This window comes from Centruroides sculpturatus, unplaced genomic scaffold (genome assembly GCF_000671375.1).
Source record: "Centruroides sculpturatus isolate CEXI.00-Female unplaced genomic scaffold, Cexi_2.0 scaffold967, whole genome shotgun sequence".
In the NCBI taxonomy this organism is placed as follows: domain Eukaryota; kingdom Metazoa; phylum Arthropoda; class Arachnida; order Scorpiones; family Buthidae; genus Centruroides; species Centruroides sculpturatus.
The window spans coordinates 153704-175941 of record NW_019385089.1 but is presented as its reverse complement, the minus strand read 5'-3'; the positions used below and the strand labels follow the sequence as shown (position 1 = coordinate 175941).

Here is a 22238-nt window from a genome sequence, read left to right as displayed (position 1 = left end):
CCTTCGTAATTCTTACATCCTGTTTTGCTTGGATTTACTAGACAGACATTGATGACTGATTCCCGAATGCTGCACGAGTCGTTTATAAGGCATGCGCTTATAGTAAAACGTGACTATTTAATTAAGAAGATGAAACAATGGATAAAACCCTGTTTGGATTTCATAATACCCATTTGATAACTGTGTTGGGCCTTGCCAACTTCGACTCACTCCTAGTCGAAGTTTTCACCATATTTCTTAGTGTTTAAACTCCAATCGAGTTCATTTTATTCGTGTTTTAACACTTTAAAAAGTGATTACGAGTATAATTTTATGAGAGAAGTTGCACTGTTTCGAATTTGAGAGGTCGAAAATGTGTAAATTTGCACGGTTAGAAGCGAAAAAAAAGAAGGTAAATTTATGTTGAAAATTGATAAAATTAAATAATTTTCAACCCAAAAATGTGTAATTTTACACTCAAAAATTACTGTGTTGGGCCTTGCCAACTTCGACTCACTCCTAGTCGAAGTTTTCACCATATTTCTTAGTGTTTAAACTCCAATCGAGTTCATTTTATTCGTATTTTAACACTTTAAAAAGTAATTACGAGTGTAATTTTATGAGAGAAGTTGCACTGTTTCGAATTTGAGAGGTCGAAAATGTGTAAATTTGCACGGTTAGAAGCGAAAAAAAAGAAGGTAAATTTATGTTGAAAATTGATAAAATTAAATAATTTTCAACCCAAAAATGTGTAATTTTACACTCAAAAATATATTTCTTTTTCCTCTACATACATTTATACAGTTTTGAACGGAAAAAGCTGTAAATTTATGATAAAATTCACAAAATTTCGAATTTGAGACACGTAAAAATTCAATTTTTACATACAAAAACGTATAATTAAAAGAAAATAATTTAAATAAATAATACATTCTTCATCCCTTTCTCATATAACATTCCCCATTTAAATAAACCCGTATAAAAATACACATCATCCAGAATCGGATGCTGGAGTGATGCGGAAGATCAATTACAGCATCACTACGCATTTCGGGATAAGAATACGCGATTTAAAAAAGCAATTTTTATATAAGTCAGAATGGCTTTCACTAGGATCGGGAGTGATGCGGACAGATCAATACGTCACGTGCTCAATTAACATCTCTCTACACGTTGCAGGATAAGAGGAAGACGTATCTGGCCCATAATTTCGAGTGTAAAAGTCGCAGATTTCCAGCAATCTTCTTACTTGTAATTGGATGAAAGGGAAGCAAATGTCCAAATTTTCTCTCTCTCTCTCTCTCTCTCTCTCTTCTTCTCTTCTCTGTCTCTTCACTGCACGCGAGCGGAAACCCACGACCCAATTAAGAAATGCAAGCATGCGTGACAAGCTTCCTTCCCGCACACATCTAAAAGACCCTGAACTGCGGTACTTCACGGGTCCTAACCTATCTTCGTCAATTAACAGTACATGTCAATGTACGGAAGCTTAGAAGAAGGGAGGAGAGAGAAGGATGGAGGAAGAAAAAAAACTATATATTTTTAAATATATAAATTTATATTTTAGTAATATATATATATATCTATATACGTGTACTCCGAAGGGGGGGAAGATGTGTGTGTGTGTGAGGTTTCTTTTTAGTGGAATGACGCATTAATCACGTGATATACCGTCCGTTGATTGGCTGGCCGATCAACTGGAACTCCTCCGCTTTTACAAGATTGATAGCTGAGAAGTGAGAGATGAAGTGGGCGGAGTTGTATGAAGTGGTAAGCTCTTTGCTTGAATAAATAACCTATTAATTGTAGATCATCTCCATAAAAGATCGAAATTTGATAATTTTCTGAGAGGCTGATTGATATGGCCTTTACTTATCGCCGTTTTACAGTTGTTTTATCCTATTTTCCACGAAAATTTACGGATTTTTGTATAATTATGACCATTCTATCGATTGTCAGCAACGTCTATAAAAAAGTTCCACGCTGATCCGAATATTCGTTTTTATATAATGAGCCTTTAAAGTTTCGATCTTTTAAAGAGTGATTTTTATAGTTTAAGATAAATATCTTATGTTTTTAAAATAATTTAAGTCTTGTGTTAGTTAATAAACGGCTGTTTACATTGCTCTGACGCTTCTAAAATTAAGGAAAGTGTCTTAAAAACGTCGCGACGATCGCTGTTGTTTCCTCCTTTAAATCTCTTCAAAAGCTTGAAAATTTAAGAAACTGCTATAAAATTACTTTTTTTTAATTGTTATTTTTATGTTTTACACTCTTTTAAAGCTTCTAAAATTAAGAAAATTGTGTAAGAAAGTCTTTTCGATCGCTGTTTTGAACCGCTCTAACTCAGGCCAAAATTTAAGAAATTGCATTAAAAGTCATCTTTTATGTTTTAGCTTCACTTAAAGTATCCAAAATTAATTTTCACTACAATATCCCTTTTAATTCCGCATAACAAAACGATAATTTAAACCCGTCTATCATTCCAACATCACCCAGGCCTGTTGATCTTTCTTATCCTTCACCAGACAGATACAGGATAGAAACCGCTCCTACACTGTATCCTTTAGGATAAAGCATTTAAAATTAAAGGAAAAAAACATTCTAATAATTAAAAAAAAAAGAGAGAAAGTATGATTAGCAATTATCACTAGAAATGCAATTAGTATCAATGAAAATTGCCTGGAGGGATGAGAAAATTGTTAAGTGTGTGTGTGTCCGTGTGTACTTAATTTATCTCGCACGGGATATTTAGAAGAAATTTTATTAATTTTTATATAAATTAATTGTTTAATATTACATAAGGGATAGACAGACATTGATGACTGATTCCCGAATGCTGCACGAGTCGTTTATAAGGCATGCGCTTATAGTAAAACGTGACTATTTAATTAAGAAGATGAAACAATGGATAAAACCCTGTTTGGATTTCATAATACCCATTTGATAACTGTGTTGGGCNTACTTAATTTATCTCGCACGGGATATTTAGAAGAAATTTTATTAATTTTTATATAAATTAATTGTTTAATATTACATAAGGGATAGAACTCGTTTAAATTTAATAGTTTTCTACTGATTTTTACGAGTGGTAGGGACGATTTTATAATGTTGCGTGAGACATTTTCTCCCTCTTCCCCCCGTTTTTTTTCCCTGTTCTTCTCGAATGTAGATAAAAGTAAAAGCACTTTTCGGATTTATAGCGTGTAGCACGATCTATATTCATCCAAGCAAGATGCATAATGACTATTAAACATTATCTTAAATTTATTTAACATGTTAAATAGTTATAAAATGCATTTAAAGTCGAATTTGCATAATTCTCTTTTTTATGTATGCATAGAAATTTAATTCATTAATTTTAATACATTTATTGTCTTTCTACTTCAATGATTCTTTCGAATTTTTAATGATATTAAGACATATTATTCAATAATTAAAGTTAATTGTAGGTGTGTATGAGTTTTCACCTCCATTTTTATAAATTTTTCCTATGTTTTTATGGTTAAAATATGTGTTTTATGATTAAATAAAGTCTTAAATTATATCCTAAAATGATTTTCTAACTATTTAAGTCTTTAAAAAATGAAAAAATAATCTTAAAAATCGTGCGAAAATTGAAGTAAAATCGTCACTTCAGTTGCCTTTTTATCCATTTTTTATGCAAGTATAAATGCTTAAAAATATTATTTTAAGACTTTTAAATATAAAAAATAGCATAAAATATTCGAACCTCCCAACGACGGCCATTTTTTCGGAGCATTTCTTTTTTTGGAGTGCCTACGAAATAACCTGCAAACAACGGCCACTTCCTAATAAAGGCCATTCTTTTTGGTTCCTATCAGTAGCTGTTGTTCGGAAATTTGCTTAAATGTTTAAAAAATTGCATAAAGTCTAAGTTTAAACGTTCAAAAATTATTTTGCCAGCCTTTAAAACCATTAAACATAAAAGAAATCACAAGAATAACTTCTAAAAACTCAAAAATTAAATTTAAAAAAATAATAATAATAATACAATTTCATTTAAATTTTAATTAAATATTACGCAAAATCCGAAATAATTCCAAAAATGACAATAACTTTTATACTGTAAAACCTTCGAACAACGACCATTGACATAAAAAACATAAAAAAAATGGCCGCCATTTAAAGGTACAGCATAAAAAAACCTAAAAATAACCGGATAAAACACCCAAATTACATTTATAATTATTAAATTTCGCGCCCCAAACTCAAAACCCCTCAAAAGAAAGAAAGAAAAGAAAAAAAGGGCCCAATTTAGGCCCAAAAAAACTCATAAAATTCGAGCAGTTTGAAGCTGGAAACTCATTTAAATCACGAAAAAAAAAAAAACTAGAGGAAGGGGTGGAAAAAAAAAACAAAACACGTGGATGATTAAATTAAAATCAAGAACTTAGTTAAATTACTAATAAAGTTATCAATATTTAATTACGTATTTAGTAGAGACTTTCTTCCTGGCTAACTGTCATATGCAATTCGAATGTCATGAAGATTCAATTTTTAATTCGCTCCCCCCTAGTTAATTTAACGACTATAATCAAGTATCTACGAATGACAAATGTAATTAGATTTCCTTTTATTTTTTATTATTAGTTTTTTTTTTTTTTTTTTTTTTAAGTGTCCACAAGACAAACTGGAGTGCGTATATATATATATTCAGCAGTAAAGGTAGAACATGACTGAATATAATTAATGTTTTTTAAAGATCACGTGTAGAAGTGAAGTAAATATTAATGACTTTAGCTAAGATTTAAGATCGTTGTCTGTGTATAATGAGTATTTAACTAGGTCTTCTTCTTCTGTTTTTTTTTTCTTTCTTGTTTTATTTAATGTTCTGTTCTTCGATGCTGTTCTATGGATAGATTATGTTTAGTTTTAATTCGTTTTTTTAGGGGGGTTTTTGTTGTGTTTATATGGGAAGATGTATTTGGATTTATTTTCTTTAGTTTTCGAGTATTGTGTGAAAGGTAACCAACCCTCTTTAACACTAGATTATATGCTCGATTCTTGAATTTTTTATGGGGTTATTGCTGGGTTTTGTTGTGTTTATACATGCTTATAGTTTAAGAATTTTTCACATTAAAGGGGGGTGAGAGACTGTCTTTGACACATTTTTATAGGTGGGTTACGCTTGAGATATTGTTGATGGGGTTGCTTTTGAGAGTTTTTTAAATATTTTTATGAGTTTTTCGTTGATTTATTGAGTTGTAATTTAATAAATATGATTATTTTGTTGAGAATTTTTAAATATTTTTCATTAGAGAGGAATAATACAGATCCACTTTAATTTTTATGAGATTATTATTGAGATGTTTTATGAGATTTTTGTCAAGTTTTTTGTTTAATTTATCATTATATAAACTCGAAAAATACTTAATTTATTCAGAATTTTCTCATGTTTTTCATTAGAGACAAAGACAAGCTTTAGCATTAAGCTTTAATAGGTGAATTATGCTTAATTTATTTAATTTTATCGAGGTTTATTCTTATTTTAATGAGGTTTATTAACTTCGAAGATGTTTATTTTGCAAAAAATATGTTTATTCTGATAAGAATTTGCGAATATTTTGCTATATATACACATAGAAAGTAACCCTCTTTAACACTTAATTCTTTATATTATAATTCTTTAATTGAGATTTTCCGAATTTTTATGAGATTTTATTAAATTTATTATCTTAAAAATCAAAAAGATATACTTACTTTGCAGAGAATTTTCGAATATCTCTTCAGTAGAGAGACCCATATCGCACTTGCTTATCGTTAAAACTTGCTTACGAACATGTGCAAGACATTCTTCACATTATGATGAGAAAGATGTGTGCGTGAGTCATCAACTACTCGTTTTTTAAAGCTTTATTTATTAAAAAAAATTCTATATTCGTGTATAGAACGGAAGTGGAACCACCGCTTTTTTTTTTATATTCGTATGTATCAATGCTACGAAGCCATCGAAATGTGTAAAGATGTTGGACGTTTAACAGTAAGTCTATGGCTTTTTTGCCAGTGTAAACAGAAAATTTGCATAATATTTCGAACGAAAATCGTTTAAAATATTATTTTTAATATTTTTAAACCGTATAAAATTCATGGTTGCCGCGTATCTCTATTAGTTTTGGCTGAATTAACAGCTGAATAACAAGAATATCTTACGCTTTGATAGTCACACAATAGGAATCGTTGTCCCACTCCAATGGTTCTAAAACTACAGCGTGACCCCCCTAAAGAAGGAGAGAGAGCTCAAAGTTCTTTATATAATATCTCCCACCGCTCAAATTTTCATAATTTCATCTAGAATTCTATAGTCTCTTCACCCCTCACAATGATGCTCTTGTACACCAGACTGTGACATAAGCACACTATTTTTTTAAACTTCCCGAGAATTTCCTTTCATATCGACCGTTTTCTACTAATTAAACTCCACGAAAAGGGTCTAATTATAAAGTTAAAAGCAGTTTTCTAGATAAGATTTCAGGATAGAGTAAGGGATTCTTCCTTGTTTTGGAATCCATAATACAGGAGAGGGATACAGGATACGCTTATTAGACGAATCTCTACATCTTTCTACGGATATACGAGAATAACTTTATAAAATTCCAAGCAATTTACAGAATTGGAAAAGCTTTTTAAGATATTTTTATAAAAAAAATAATGTAATGCTACTGTTGACGTTTCACTTAAGGGAGAAAGTTGTTTCAAGAAGAAAGGAAGAAGAAAAAAAAAATCACTTAAGTTTAAATTTCACAGATTAAGCGCTGTGTCTCCAGAATCGACAAGTAGATCCTTTGTCTTAATATTTTCTAGCTTAAGGCTAAGTTTTTGTGGATTAGATTCCAAAACACGTTCGAGCTCCCGATCGTTCAAGAATCTGTATTAGGAAAGTCAAGAAGAAGTAAAAAAAAAAGGGAGAGAATTCTTCTTAAAAATACAACAGCTATAAATTAGTGAGACCCAGATAACAAGTGGGACTTTGAGCTTCTATAATGTCCCAAAAAATAGGAAAGCTCTAAGAGGAAAAGAGAGAAAAAAAAGAAAAGGAAACATCTGCCTCTGACATGTAACGCAGATGCATTTTTCTAGCTCTTCCAGGTGAATAAATATCGATGGAAAAATATATATTTTTTTAACAATTTAACGAAGAATTGCGTTAAATATAAAATTAATACTTTCTTGATTTGTTTAAACAATTTAAATTGTATATAAAATCTATTTATGTGCTTCTAAAAAAGAAAGATTTATTTAGTTAAGTAACATTGGCCTAGATACGTGAGGAAGAAGATCCAAGGTTTACTCTTATACTTTCTGTTACTTCTTCCTTTATACTGCTCAAATTAGGTGAGTTTAGACGTGGTTTAAGTGTGGAATTTATATTTAAAGGTGGCAATATTTAAAAATAAAGGATTTGCAGTATTTAAGTGAAGCTCAAGATGTAATTTTTATTCGTTTTTCTGCTCTTTATTTTACATTATACAGCTCAAAATGGGTAAGTTTAGATGTAGATTTAAGTCTAGAATTTATATTTTTGAGTTATAATATTAATAATAATCGATATACAGTGTTCTGACATCATCCAGTTAAGCATCGCTGGCCAAGATGCTTGAGGAGCAAGAACTTTTACTCTTTTTCCTGTTCTTTCTAACCATTATACGGCTCAGATTCTGTAATTTTACATACAAATTTAAGTCTGGAATTTATATTTAAGTGGTAGAAACGTAGAAAATAAAGTATACAGGGCCGTTAAAGCACATCTAAAAATGACTTTAAAGTACGAAAAATGGCACGGTCGATAAATTATGATCGAAAATTTCGGGCTATACATCATACACACAATGTTACTTTTATGCTAGAACACAAAATAACTTTTATCTGAAGAGAACAGCGTAGATAATTGTAATTTGTAACGATTCTCCGTTTGCGATAAAAATAAGACATTTGAAAAAGGACCAGTGTTGACTTTGGCACAAAAATGGCGATGCTATCTCACTTGTAGTAATTTGAATCGAATTAGAAGGTCTAAATAGCTTCCTCTACTACAATTATTTATACAGGGATACGCTTATACCCTATATATTTACGTCCCTAATTCTTCTTAAACAGGAAGGGTATTCTAAGAATTCTCAAGAAATTCTCCATTTCTCGATTAAAAATACATATTTATGATCAAAATTCTTCACCTAAATATAGAATAATTGTATTTTTAAGCTTCTAGAGTTGTATATATTTTTTTTAAAAATTATTTAAATCATGGATAACCTGAGACTTGCTGGAAAATGAAACTTTGAAGGTAACTTTGGACCGAGCACGTGTTAACTAATGCACTTTGATAATAATAAATTATCCTTACGGGGTTTAAGTCCTACTCCATTTATATCATTTGACCCGAAACTAAGCGAGTTGAACGATATACTCCATGATCTACAACTCTACTCCATGCAGATGCGATAGAGACAAATTGCTTCACAACAAAAGTAATTGTCACTGGGTTAAATCCTGGTCAAAAACAATTTGTTTTGACAGTTATAAAGCACAATAAAACACTACAAAGTCCTATTTTTCATTCGAAATCCACCCACTCATAATTCAAAAATTATTAAACAAGCATCTTGGAGGATGGAGATGAGATTCTGTATGCATAAAGTGCATTGTTAGTTGGGAGGGTTAAGGAATTTTTAGTACAGAATACATTAAAAAATTCGATTTAAATGATGTTTAAAAGTATAAAATATATTCAAGCCAGTAATTAAATTGTTTAAATTCAAGAAATTCTTCCCAGTTTCAAGTCTTGTCGCAAGGAATAGAAGATCGGAAATTGGATGGATTTATCCACGTATTTTAATATTTATTCACCGAAAATTTATATTTTAATACTTTATAAAGTAAAGAAATTAATTTTTTTTTTACAATTTCAAAGGTTATTTTGTATAAATTTGTAAAAATAATAACGTTTCTAATGCATAAGTCAAGCGTATTTTCTCGTGTCAAACCGTCTTCATTAGTGAAAGATTTTTGAAGAAAGATGAGAAAGATTTTTATTTTAACTGAAATGTTTGTATTATGAATGAATGACCTCTTGTCTATCAACTCTTCTTCTTTGGGATAATGTTAAAGTTACACGCAAACTTTCCTTAGCCTCGGGTTATAATATGTTTTCTGTTATAACCCCAGGCGTTACAAGGTAGTCCAGCTATTAAACCGGTTGTTCTCTTCCGAATTCATCAAAGGGGTCCTCGAGTATATATAAATTTATCTATTTTTAATGTATTGCCTAGTAAAAAACGCTAATATTTCTACCCGAAAAGAAAATTTTCTCGAAAGACGACCAAACGTTTAGTTTAGATGATGATGCAGTTTGGCGGGAGAGGCAGGAAGATAAAGCTCGTGCTTTGAACTTGTGTAGTTTTGTTTTTATCTTCATTGAACGGCTGATGACCTATAGTCGATCCTCATGACCCTCCTCCTGCTCAGGTAGTACCACATTGATCCAGGTGTTGACATGTTGAGAATCCCGATACGCATCACGTACCGCCTAATAGCAACGTTTTGTCAAGGTTAACTTAGAGATATAAGAGTGTGGGAAGGATTTTTTAAAGTGTTTTATAACCATAAAACCGTAAAAATATTATAATTTCCTACATTTTTTTAAAATAGGAATAAAAAAATATATATCGAATTTAAAGTAGTTTAATCGATCAGAAAGGCGTCGGATGAAAGTTATCTTCTCTTTGTTTTTGTTGTTCGAGTAAAGGTCATAGGTCAAGCTTTGGACGTGACGTCGAAGGATTAAGTGGGGAACCACGACCTCGTCATTCATTACTTTCCAAAACGTTGCAATTTTCATTGACTCAGCGTGACGATAGGTAACACGAAATGGGTCGCTCCTGTCAGGTCAAAGTTCATCGCCACTTGTTGCGATTCACTGACAGGTTAATGAGTGACCTACCGAGGATGATTCACATCAAAAGGTGCGACCCTTTTTTTCATATATACCACATAAAACCCACTATAAATATATATATATATAGTACTACATATAGGCCTATATATATCTTTGGTCTCGAACACGGGACAGATTAATCCTTCATTTTGATCCCTACCGAAAGAAGAATGTTTGAACTTTGACCCGCAGCTCGTCTAGAAGCGAAAGGCGCCGGGTGACGTATTTTACCAATGCACAGTGATGATCCGGAACAGTTGATCCTAGTTAGTTCAAAGGTTATTCATAGATGAGAATGACCTTTGAACTTACGGGTGAAGTTATTGTAACAGCATTAAAGCAAATTTCGTAGAGTGTTATATTAAGGTGAATTAAAGATCACGATCTGTGATATATAAGTTGACCTTTGAGGCTAACGATACAAATTATATTCATTTTAATAAATTAACTCCAGAGATTTTTATGTTAGAAAAGTATATTTGAGTTACGATAGCAAAGAATAAAGAACGGGTAATTTAATATTTTCGGCTTTGGCCAATTAGTCGAAACTCGTATCGGGTTACGGTAACAAAAATAAATTTCTCCTTTGTTTACTATCGTTTACAGCCTCCTGATAAACTATAAGATTATATTGCAAGAGTTTCATGTAACCCCCAACTTGGGACGTAAATCATACCAACAAACACAGCAAACTACTCGAATATTTCGAATTTTCCAAGGTTTTCCTGCTTAAAAAATCAATTTTTCTCGTGATTAAAGTGTTTAAAATTGTTATAAATTAATTAAATTTAATTATAAATTAAACAGAAGTTAAAGAGCTTCGTATAAACCGGAACTTTGGACGTAAATCATGCAGCAAACACAAGAACTAGATGAAAAATTCCAGTCTTGGGATGTTTCCCTCCACCAAAAGAAGTTTTCAGAGGATTTCCCATACTAATACCCTTAAATTATCCTTGAAAATTATCAAATTTTATTATTAATTAAAATCATATTGCAAGAGTTTAACATAAACTAAACTCGGAAGGTAAAATAAATCTCGCAAAATAGTTGGAAAAATCGAATTTTGCATGGGTGTTTTTTCATAAAAACGTGTGCCTTTCTAAGACTCATACAGTTAATCTACGTCACAATTAATGAGAATTATTCCCTAATTCCCTATTTTCCAACAAATTTCGAATTAAAAAGTGCATAAAACGACACGAAAAACGTAGGGAAGAGCAGTAAGAAGGGTAAAAAAATAAAATCATGCGATACTGATTAACAAAATAAATTAAACCCCCCTTACAAGGAGGGGTGTGAAAGCTCGGGGCTTCTACACGGTAGCAACGCAAGGGGGGATTCATCAGGTGGCTACAACAGTTCAAATACCCTCTTTAAAATTCACCTCCGGATAGTCATTTGACCTTAAGTAATCCTTCATCTGTTTGGCGTACAATAAAGTGGATAATTACAATAATGTGGAGTGTTATTATAGACAAACTCTTTGGTTTAAAAAGTATAATGACAATCAAACGAGTTGGGTGTCTTTGGAGTGCAGTTTTTTGGTGAGAATATGTATTTTTTTTTATTTATTTTTTCTTTATATACGCGTATATATAGAACTAAACGCGTGGTAGGGACGTGGGAATGCTTCCATCATACAAATTCCTACTCCTACTTTACCTACAAAATATAAACTTATATATATATATTTATAGAAAAATAACACAATAGCCGGAAAGAAAGATTTCTACACTAAATTAGTGACTCATATTCTTCATTCTTTATTCATTAAAATAAAAAAAATATAATAAGAAGGGGAAAGAGAAAGAACTAGTAAGCTAGCGGCCTTGATTTTTGCAATGTTTTTGTTCCTAATTTTGGGCCTCTTTACTATATATACGTGTGAGGTAGGTCGCCCCGGGGGCCCTCCTTTTGTAGTAATACTGATTTGCTAGATATTTAACGCTGTTAATTGTTACCCTAGGCAAATTTATCGTTTGTGTGGGGTCTCTGGTATAGATACGAATCGTTTTCGAGACCGACCAATGACGGGTTTCGTTATATATTCAAAAAAAGAAAAAAGAAAGAAAGAAAGATGGCGGCTTCCTGCGAAAGATCCCACGTTTCACAAGTTTCTCGAAAAACAGATCGGTGGGTGGTAATTTCATTTCGTAGAAATGCAACTCCCGTAGCGAACGCGTTGCGTCAGTTCCTTTGCGTCTACCTGAAGCAACCAGGAGGGGTTCACACGATAGAAACGACGATTTGGTTGGTAGAAACGTAGAATAATCGAAAGAGAAACTTGACCTATCGAACCTTGACCTCTGGTATGTACATATCTCGTCTTTGAAGACATACGCCCTTTCGCGATCCCTGAAATCAGCCATGCATCAAAAGAGGGGGATTGGGCAACGAAACGGAACGCTTGTTGCGTGCATTTCTTATGTCAAGAAGCGCAATGTTAGGGAGGGTTATGCGACGAAAAGAAAGTGGAATGACCGATACACTATACTACGAAAACAATAGTAAAAGTCGGGCCTTAATTCTCGTCTGCTACGTGAGCCAGATACGCTACAATGCTAACGTAACTTATAATCACAATCGGCATTTATATACAATAAAAAAAAAAGAAAGAAAGAATTAATAAGTAACGAGAATTAAAAATATATTCGACCGTTTTTTTCGAATTCAAAAATCGTGACGTCAGTAAACAACTGTAGTACGTTGCCGAGCAACCGGAAACGTGGCACGTGACTCGAGGTGTCGCTGCTACACCCCCCGTCGCTCTATCGGGGTCTGTGTATGAGAAAGTTTTTTCTTTTTTTTTAAAGTTTTATCTAAGTTTACAATCGTTATTAAGAGTAATTAAATATTTATGTTAGGATTTATAAAATTTAACTTATAAATCATTTTGTCGCGCTGTTTTTCCTTCCACGCAAGTGTGACGTAATCGGCGTTATATCGAGTGAATCTGCGAGACGTGATGGTAGAGGGAGAAGCGAAGTTTGTAACCGTGGGAAATGCAGGACCGACGGGATGTCCTGTGGAGACGAGCATACGTCTGCTGTGACTGAAAGGGCGGGATGATTGTTCTACAACTCTAGCCCATTCACACCTGAATAAACGGCTGAAACAATAATGTGGTAACGTAACACGAGTTTTTTGATATTGAAAACCCTTATCTGAGGTTCGATCTGGCTCCCTATAAATATGAGATCGATTTTTTTTAACACTTAAAAATGTCTTCATTTACAATAGTGATCCGAAAGTCCTTCGGATTTGTATGAAAAGAATGTCACATATAAGGGATTTTATTCTTAATTCCTTATAATATATAGGCTATTATGAAAGATGATTTGATTTTAGATAAGAATATGAGACATTGCGAGTAATATACGTTCTAGAAGAGATGTAAAATGTAGTTTAATTAATTTATTTTTCACATAGATTAATCGCTGTTGTTTAGAGAGATAAAATATAGAATTTCTCACGTGTTTCTTCAAGTAATTTCACGTACAAGATATAATTAGAGAATTTAATATCAAGGATATACATAGGACAGTATAGAATATTTGTATGCACAGAGAATAACAATAGTATTCTCTGTAAATTCAATAGTAATTGTATAAGTGGTATAAAACACGAAATATTCTATTAAAATTAAGAATTTTTGTGTACAGGGTGGACTAAAAATCAGTTAACTGCGTTTTCTTTTATATGCCCTGTTTACACTTTCCAACAACATCGAGAACTTGAATAAAGCGCCAATTTATTTTTTGGTTAACTGATTTTTGGGCTACCTTGTATATGATTTAAACAGGGTGTAAATTACTACGATTGACTTACAAGACTTTACACTATGGGAATGTAACACAACTCTACGGATTTTCATGTAAATATACTGTGTATAAAATATTTCATGCCATATAAATTACTGACGTAGTATGAAAAGTGTGTAGAATGCACCTGTGTGATTCGAGCAGGTGCAATTCTTTCCCCACCCCCCAACTTCCTGTTATATAAGATTTAGTGTGACACTATAATCACAATAATAAAATAATAGTAATAAATTATTTTATGAAAGATTCATTTGGACTTTTGAATATTTTCTCTTGTTTATTTATTACAAAAGGATATACAAATAATCTTTACCACTTGTGACAATGGAAAAAAGGAAAGGAAACAGAAGGAAAAAAAAGGGGAAACCAGGTCTTCTCTGCCAGTGTTGTGCAATGAAGCATCCCTGAGAAAGAAGGATGCCTCTGTATCCCGAAGCATAATATATAAATATATTTTTTTCCCTCCCCGTGTTTTAAAGTCTTTATAGAGTACATTCTGCAGTTATATATTGTTCCAATTAGAAAATAATAGTGGCAAAAACCCATTTAAAGTGGGTGACTACTTTGCAGATTAGTAATGGTTCGTCGCCTGAGAAAATGCGCGGAAAATAGACGGTGTCACGATAACGGGGACGAAAAATTACGGGGGGTCGAGTTTAAGCACGTGTTGTTTCACTTGTCTGAATATATAACTCGCACACTCAAATGAAGTCATTCTCATGTTTCATATGTCTATAGACTATCAATAGTAAATGATATTCGATCCCCCCTTCTTTTTAAGAAGGAAATGGATGATTGAACCGGTTCTTCTGTGATCTTTATCTTAACACAGAGAGAAGAGAGAAGAAGAAGGGGAAAAAAAAGGAGTCTTGAATAGCCACTGTCATTCCTCATTCGTATGAATGACGTGTCGTGTGAACTTAAAAACAGTAAAAAAATCGCCCAGTAGAATTGAATTTGTAATCGCTATTTGCGGGAAGGTTTTTCACAATCCCACAATCATCTGAGATCGTGGATTAAGATTAAAAAACAGTAAAATTAATGTTGAAATAAAAAAGCTTAAAGATAAGCTTTAAATCTATCCTTTGGGGTATACAAGTTCAACTGTATTAATTTATAAATGATAGTGTTAATATTCAGGTCCTTGTACAAGTGTTATAAGTCCTCTGATCTGAACTGTAGGCCCTCGAATCTCCTCCTACTAAACTAAATTAATAAGGTCTCTTCTAAGAATTAAAGTCTGATTTCATAATTGGAGCTCCTCTGAAGGCCCTCCAATTCTTGTTTCCACTCTCCCATTAATAAAAACATTATGAAATTTATCAAATTTACTGGTTCCTATCGCTATTAAAATGGTTTTAAAAAGCATAAGAGATTTCAAAAATTAGATTCTTCTACAGAATGCACCCATTGATCTGTTTGGCATTCAACGTATGTGGACCGGGTCCACCTGTAACCTCTCTAAAGATCTAAATGCTCTTTAGATTCTGTCTAATCTTTATTGGATCCTGTTATGTCAGATCAATAGATGGTTTCTTCTAGAAATTGACCAATCAAAAACGGATTTAAAAGTCAAGTCATGACATGCTTGATGTAGCAAGTGATTGGCAAGTATAATAACCATATATAATCCTTTGACCAAATGGTTTTTCTTTTTCTTCTTCTTCTTCTTTCTCCCATCCTTTTAACTCAATAGAGCTGCATTTATATCCGTCTGGCACGTAAATATCTTAGATTAGGATGTATTTTCTTTTATTTTGTGTTATCTGACAAAAGATATCGAAGAAGAATTGATCCCGTCTCGTGGAACTTTAATTAGATCAATTTTCAAGAAGGATTCATGGTTCCCTCCTCGAAACAGCGACTTAGATTTTAGTTTAGACGTTGAATTATATTCATTATCATTGTAAATTTTCTTTTATTTTCTTCCAAGTATAGTTTATTTATGATAATTATTATGAAAATCAATTCAAAGAAAGTAATTATTGAAGAAATTATATATTCTCCAACAGCTCTTCATCAATAGCCCCAGGATAAAAATTGAATCTGTTGAATTATTAAAAGCAGATTCAGGAAGGAAAAAAAAAAACACTAAAAAAAGGGCAACTTTCTTTAAAATATGAGAAATATTTAAAGATAATTATTCAAAATACAAGAAATATTTAAAGAATAATTGAAAGTACAACGAGTAAAACGCTCGGAATTGCTACTATATTCATGCCATTTGCCGACAAATTCATCACAATCTGCGATAATTAATTAAAATTAAGATACACATCTTTGGGAATGTTCGTTAAATTATCCATAGACAAGTCTATTAATTGTCACTTAGTGAGACGAATCTACATTTAGATCTGCAAATTGAGCAAGGGATGTGATTACCAACCCGTTATCTTCTACCTCATCTGCTACTAAATTAATACACGGGGGGACCCGAAACGTTTATTGATAATGATAAAGTTTAAGCACGCCGAAATTATCTGATGTATACTTTTTTGAGGGCAGCAAGATGTCTTCTAGACGAGACACCATGAATATATATATATATAGGCCTATATATATAAATGGACGACGATAAAACCCGAAAGTTCTACTACTATCTCTGCTTCACCCATAAGAGATATGCAAAGGAATTTTTTGATGTTGTTTATCTGATTAAATGTAAGAAGTTGATTTAAAACCAGTACCGGGTTGTAAGTAATTGTGCAGAGGCCCCCTAAGGGTGGGAGCCTCTTGATGTTTGGACTAGAGTTACAAATGAATATACATAAGGCGGACGGAGACATTGAAAGAGAGACAGAGAACGACAAGATATTAAGACATTTTCATGCTTGATCGATACGTGTTTGGATCCTTAATTCAATAATCTACACCTTGCTGTATTGTATTTTTGCAAGGGATTGTTTTTCTTTAACACGGTTTCTTACTGTTTATGCGTGGGAAAAATGACGTATTTAGAGCCATAAAAGTGAATTTTTATGGTGAATAAGCGAAGGCTACCCTGGCGGTAATCGGGCATTCGGTGGCAAATGCCTTTTTGTATCTCAGCCAAGGGCTCCGCCAGACGCCATGTAACGACTTGTAGCCACGTGACAGCCGACTGATTTAGCGGCCCCTAGCGGTGGCACTAGAGACTATAAATTCCTACTTCTGGTGCCTCTCTGACTCCTGGGTGTTATGTGCGGTAACTACCCCTTATTCATGACAAGACAACGACTATGGTTGCGTGTCTCACGAATTTTGGGAAACAAAAATGTAAATTATTTTCCGGCTAATACACAATAGCGTTTTATTTTAAGTTTGAAAACAGGAATTTCTATCAATCGGTGCAAGGGTCTAGTATTCTCTCAAATGGAATACTCACTCTTCGTGTTATGTACTGTACGTATGTAAATGGGTAAAGACCGATTGGAAAAATCGTACAACGTAATAAAAAACTATCAAACGCATCATTAATCAAGCGGCAAACTTGAATTTAGCACCGGTCCGATGTACACAATATTGATCAAGTGTCAACTATCCTATTGTGTTCGATACGATTCCACCTGCGTTTATGAATTCTGTCGATGGGATTAAAACTTCCGTTTACGATTGACTGACAAGGTCAAACGATAAACACACATACGGCCAATAACGAAAGACTCCCGAGACCAGATTAACGTAGGAAGTAAGCCGAATGATCGATCACTTCCGATAGCAATCCCAGTTAGGTGAGCGCCATATGCTTTGCACACCCAATCATTGTAGCCCAACCACAAAGCAACAATAGTCGGAAGCGACCATTAGCCGAACGGAACTATCGCCTTTTACTAACAGCACGTTCTCCCATATTGTAGTCACGTGGACGCTCTTTCCATTGTCAGGCAAAGAAGCCGGTAGTCCTCAGGCGACATATGGTCGCTCAATAGGAGATCCAGATCGTGTTTCAGCCGCTAGAGGTCCCCGAGTCGGTTAATTATAAATAGGGACGCAGGTAGGGTAAGGTTTAATGAGTGCCACTAAGGTCCGGTTGATAGTGTAACCATTAATAAGGTATTACTGACTTCACATCGATTTGTATGGAATACGATACCTGGAGCACCCTGCGACTTCTTTGAGTCCCAAATGTATTTGATGGACTACAATAAATCGTCCATATGTTCTCTTATCTGGTTTCGGGTTTGTAATAGGAGTCTTAAACGACTAAATCATTAGCGGACAACTTATATATTATGTGCCTATTACTTCTTATTCAAGAAACATCTGTTTACGTTTTAGAACTTTTTTAAATCAGAAATAAGCCTTCTGTTACGGGAAATTAAAACAAGTAATGATGTAATTTCATCCTTTTTTTATTTAACCAATCAAATGCATTCGTTTCTAACCGATTTTCAATTTAGCCAATCAAACGTGTGCATTTCAAAAATTTAAATTTCGTAAAACGCCTCACTCAAATATATTTTCAATTTAAAATTTTCAATTCCGTTTAACTGCGCATGTATTCTTCAATTTCAAATTTAAAATCGACCAATCAAACGCGTCGGTTTTAAAAATTTAAATTTAAACAAATAAAAATGACGTTATTTAAAATTATCCAATGAAACGTGTGGGTGGCAAAATTTAAAAACGTATCGAGATATTAAATTTTACAGGCAAAACACGCAGTGGAAATATTTTAAAAAATCTTTTTTCTGGTTGCTTTTAACCATTTTTTAACCTGTTACAAAAGAAAAGAAGACTTGCCACCGAATCGTTTAGGTCAAGACGGAGAAAGGAAGACAAGAATCTTCCGAGAAAGGCAGGGCGACGTTACATACCCCCTTGCCCTCCCCCCACTACCGCAAGATGTGAGTGTCGTGAAGCCTGTAACAATCCGTCCGACTTGCTTGTTAAAGCTCAATCGATATAACATACCAAAGACGACCAGTTTCCGGGGGTAGAAAATGTCCGTTTGTTAGCGTTCTGTAAGGGTCTGCAGTAACTTTATCCTGGGGCAGATCATTATAGGGTGAGATGCTGTGCTTTCTCTTTCTGTCTTTCCTTCTCTTCTGCGATCGCTGTCCTAGAGAACAACGGTATTGGCTGTTCGGACTTTCTACTAAGACGTCCCCCATTCAATTATCACTAATGGTCTATGTTGTGTGGACTTACTTTTTTCCAGTGGGAACGTCGAACGATTTTTTCTTTCTTTCTTTTTTTCTTTCTTATTCTCTCTCTTTCCTATTTCCTTCCTGAGGAAATCGATAAGATTCCGTTTTTCCTCTAGTCTAAAGAATAAAAATTCTTTCCCTCTTTTTTTTCTTTCCTCTTCCAGTTTGGTATATATATAAAAACACTTTGGTTTATATTTAAAAACGTGGAAATTAATAAAAGTTTTTAAGGGACGGAATAAAAGGAATCTGACGTCATTAAATCACTCATCGTCTTAAATTGTTCGAGAGAATTTCGAGTGTAGTTTTTAAATGCTCCCCAAGGGGGGGAGGAGATGCGTATCGCGTGCATTTCTAGTGATGTTTATCTAGAAGTTTGGCGTGGAAATAGAGTAAGGATCGTTGTAAGAACAACGTATTATTGTATCCCAGTTTGATTCCAAGAGCCAAGAAGAGTCTGAGCCAATTAGTTGCTCACAAACAGCAATTAAGAAGGCTCGTTATGTTCCGAGATAAGATTAGAAAACCGAGTTTGAATGATGTTTTCACGCTATACTAAGATGGAAGAAGGAGAAGTGTTTATTGCAGGGGAAACACTTTAACTAGGATAAGTTATAGACTTAAAAATATATTATTAATTATTATTCAATTTATAAAAATAATAAAAATTAAAAAATATTTATGTTCTTCAGCCATTTCGAACGTAGAAAATTGAACACACTCGCTAAGACCATGCCTCGTTAAAATAGAAAATTGTGAGAAATATTTTAAAATTTAAAGTCCGCTGTATGCCTTTCGACGTGGGTAAAAAATAAAAAAAAAATTAAATTCATTAAAAAGCGGAACGTTAAACTTAAGCCGGCAGGAATGCCCTTTATAGTAAGGAAGGCCTAGGCCCACATGCCAAAGTTCGATTCGTTGGTAAGATAGGCTTAGGCTAGAAAGTGTACCGACATACCTCCGGCTTAATGTATCGTTAAATGAGGTCCTTCTACCAGTTTGAAGCTGCGCAAACCCCCCCTTCACGCAAAAGTCCGGTATGGGTGTAGTAATATGAGTAAGAGATGTACCTCGTTATCTTCGTGTTGGAATGTGAACTGTCTGTTCCGAGACGTTTAAGGACTTTTTTCCGTCTCGAAGGCCATCTTACACTAGCATTTCGGTTAGCTCCTTCCGTGACGGAATTATTGGAACGTTCCCTTATGGGTCTTAAAACAATATGACTAAAAGTAATTCGAGTTTCTTCCCCTGAAAAAAATAAAAAAAGTCTTACTTAAAACAAGAGAAAGACCTAATTTTGGCCATCCGAAAATCGGTCGTAATTTAGACTAATTAGTAGATTTTTGTCGTAATCAATCATGAAGAAAATTTAACCTAAATAAGGGGCGGGTCTAAGTGGGTCGATCTATCAACCCGACCAACCAGCTGCTTATCTTAGAGGCCTACAATTCGGTTTTACATACGCTTAGTTAAAGTGTCCGGCGCTAAAATTCCACGAGGAATCTATCCGAATTTCCCGAATAATTCGGGGAAGATGTGCGATGGCAAATTTACACCCGACATTTTCGGTAAAGGCATAATGACAAGCGTGAAACGTTATAGAAAAGAATGACTGATGACGTCAAGTCGGAGAAGGTATCAAATGAAGATAAACTGTTAAGTTACATGTCGTTGTTTTGTGTGCGTGGGTGATGGACCACCCAGTGAGAGGGACCAACAGCCAGTCGGACATAGTAACACTAAAGACATAGTATTTCATCGCTAGTCATGGCAGACAACGATTCTTAACATTAGCTACGGACGTTGTACAGATTCGGTTACTCCATGCGCGGTTAACACAAGAATGCGAAAGGGCCAAAATGTCTCTTGCCAGTAAGATTGTCTTATATTTAATCAGTTTTAATCCTAAAATATTTTATCAATTTAATAAATTAATCGGTAAGAAAGTAAATCAAAACGATTTCTCTATTAAATCACGTGTAATCACCCAATTTAAGGTGACATGTCGGCCATTGTGTTAGCATTGATGCCTTCAGATAAGAGATAAAAATATACATATATATATATATATATATATTTAAAGTAAAACACTGTTTTAATTGCAAAAAATATTTTTAGAGAAAGTAAAAAAGGAGAAGATTCTTATAAAAAAAAATATTCAAAAAAAGCCGGAGGTCGTAGGGTCAAGAGAAGAATGGGAAAGGTGGCGAGAACTGTCACCCTAGTAGGCAAACGTCGCCCGTACGAGACAGTGAGAGTTGGTCCTATCTTCCGTGGTCTCCCGTCATTTTTTCGCGCTAGGCCGAAAACAATGGGTACGTGACTAGAAAATCAAGTAACATTCGTGGGAAATAAGAAGAAACAGGCTCTTGACGAGCGACAGTAGCTCGACTTTCTAAAATACCAAACGTGCTTTGTGTGTGTAATAATGGAGAAGAGACACAACTTCTTTTTTTTTTAAATAAAAAAAAAGCCGCTTTAATATTCAACACTCGCCAATTACTTTCTTCTTCTAACTTAACCGCTCTAGATCTTTATTAAGAAAAAAAATATAGAATATATAGGACTGCGTATCTGATATTGCAAACACGAATGTTGCCATTTAACCAATGAGTTCGCCGCCTACATATTTAATGATCTTATTTTTAAGTGCGGCCTATTTAAAAAGTATTCATTTTTTAATTTTTTTTAAAGACACCCCATAGATTTAATTGTAAATATAGATAATGTGATAAAATATTAGGCTACTGGTAAATTAATACACTGATATTAATATTTAGCTTGCATGAGAGTGAGGAAAAGATGCCGCCAGGGTAAAATGGCCAATATGTGTTGGCACAATATACTTTAACTTGGCTAAACACCGGACAGATACGGGGTAATATGGCTCCGAAACTCTCAAAACTTCGTCTTTTATGCAGTAATTGAAGTTTATTTTCGTAAAATTATTCATTTTTATTTGTTTTATTCTCGTTTTTATGACTTTCAGAGAAGAGTGAGGCCCGGATCCCAATTCACCCCCTTGTTAACATGCGCTTCACTGCACAATCTATGGTTTCCACAATTATTTTTGACATCTTGCGGGTTCAAATTCGAATATATCTATACTTAAAACAGTAAAAAAACAAGTGAAAAATGAAAAAAATTACACTGGGAATTACTATTTCCAACACAAATTACATATGTTTTAATAAATTTTTATTTAATTGGCGCTTCAAAAGATGAAGATTCAAGTGAAAATTCTGAAGGTACTTTTAAGTCCTACCACTTAAACATTAAACACCAAGCGCGTAGGGCACGTCTTAAATGTATGATCATCATCCAATCGAGACGTATTCTAAATTAATTTTT

General features: G+C 33.5%; 1 long non-coding RNA gene across 1 annotated transcript in view; it reads left to right on the top strand.

Annotated features, from left to right (window-relative positions):
* The first annotated feature begins 1707 nt into the window (after nt 1–1707).
* Nucleotides 1708–22238, top strand: part of LOC111634520 — a 44986-nt gene continuing 24455 nt past the window's right edge. Inside the window, exon 1 of the long non-coding RNA XR_002758235.1 lies at nt 1708–1749. This is a non-coding gene — a long non-coding RNA (uncharacterized LOC111634520). The remainder of the gene's footprint in view (nt 1750–22238) is intronic.